Source organism: Solanum tuberosum, unplaced genomic scaffold (assembly GCF_000226075.1).
Source record: "Solanum tuberosum cultivar DM 1-3 516 R44 unplaced genomic scaffold, SolTub_3.0 scf00165, whole genome shotgun sequence".
Classification (NCBI taxonomy): Eukaryota; Viridiplantae; Streptophyta; class Magnoliopsida; order Solanales; family Solanaceae; genus Solanum; species Solanum tuberosum.
The window spans coordinates 646,536-648,079 of record NW_006239090.1 but is presented as its reverse complement, the minus strand read 5'-3'; positions in this window follow the sequence as shown (position 1 = coordinate 648,079).

The window sequence follows — 1,544 nt, the reverse complement described above, 5'->3', positions numbered from 1 at the left end:
TATTTACATATATACATAGATAAGAGACTCAATTTTAACTGACTGTCTGTCTGTCTATGAAGCCTCTAAAATACTGAGATGGATGTTGGGACAGACCCCGCAACATCCTAATAACACAAAACTAAAAGAAACAAAATATCTGAGTCCTCCGGAAAGCAAGGAGACTCATCACTGACTCTGGAGTGCTCAGCTGGATCAACGGCGTACAGGAGGCTGATCCGGTGTACCTGTGTCTGCATCGTCATAAGATGCAGGCCAACTGGCATCAGTACATTGAATGTACGAGTATGCGAGCTGGAAAGCTAAACCACAACTTAAGCTTGAAAAGAGTACAAGAGAACACTTACCTTGGCTCTGTTCAACTCATGAATAACTGAACTCAATATATAAAGCAATAAGACACATGCAATATATAAAGCTTGTAAAACTCTTAAAACATGACGTAAAAATCATATTTATAATATCATAAAAATACCATGCTTCCTCTCAAAGTTTACTTGTGCAATGCATGAATGAAGTCCCACAACCCCATCCACACTAAGCAGAACTCCTCGTGGAACCAAGCTCTTTCTACTGTGGGAGCTTCTCTAACCGACAACCACCACTATGAATCTGAGTGATGATACAACATTTTACCTCACGTTGCTCGAGGATCATCCTATATCTTGCCGTGATATAGGAAGCTAACTTTACTAAGTGGATCCACTAGCTTAACTTTACAGGTTCATCTAAAAAGTATGACCCGTTAACTCCCATGTTGGCTACATGGTTCTTATGGAGAGTTGAGTTTAATATGAACTCGCGTCCCCAAATCGGTGCTCGATACTACTCCCAAAATACTTTAGCTCATAAGTGTTTTAAACACATCTTTCTTTAAGTGAGATAATTACTCAAAATCTAGCCCAAAGGCTCACTTGGAAACGATGTTCCTTTTTCTTGAAAACTAGCCCTAAGGCTCTTTTGGAATCATAATTCCTTTCTTATTCCAATGTAAAAACATTTAGAAACTTCTTTGGGAATACATAGTTCCCTAATAGCTTTTGAGAAATGAACTCAACGTTAAACTCTTGACTTATCTTGAGTCTTGAGACTCTTTACTTAGCTTGAAACTATAAGCTCTTTGCTTGAGTTGAAACTTGAGTCTAAAAATGAAGTTAAAACGTTCAATGAAGACTCTTAGAAAAACTTTGGAAGACTTGCTTGAACTTACTTCTTAACCTAACTTGACTTGACTCTAGCTTCTCTTTAACTTGATACTAACTTGCCTTGAATTGAACTATGGATTCAAGGTATATGATCACACGTATTTAGATGAGTTCGGGATGTTTAGAAACACTTTGGGGTGTGGGAAACAACTAGGGAACATAGATATAACACCTAGGAACATGCATGAGAAAGCATGGAAGAATGAGGGAAACTTGGCGTCCTTGGCGTTGTGCAAGGCGCGGAGTGCCAGCCCTTGAAATTCAGAGGGCACCTGCTGGCGCTCTGAGTGGCGCGCCGCCCCAAGGGCTGGGCTTCAGAGCCCCTCTTGGGGCGCGACG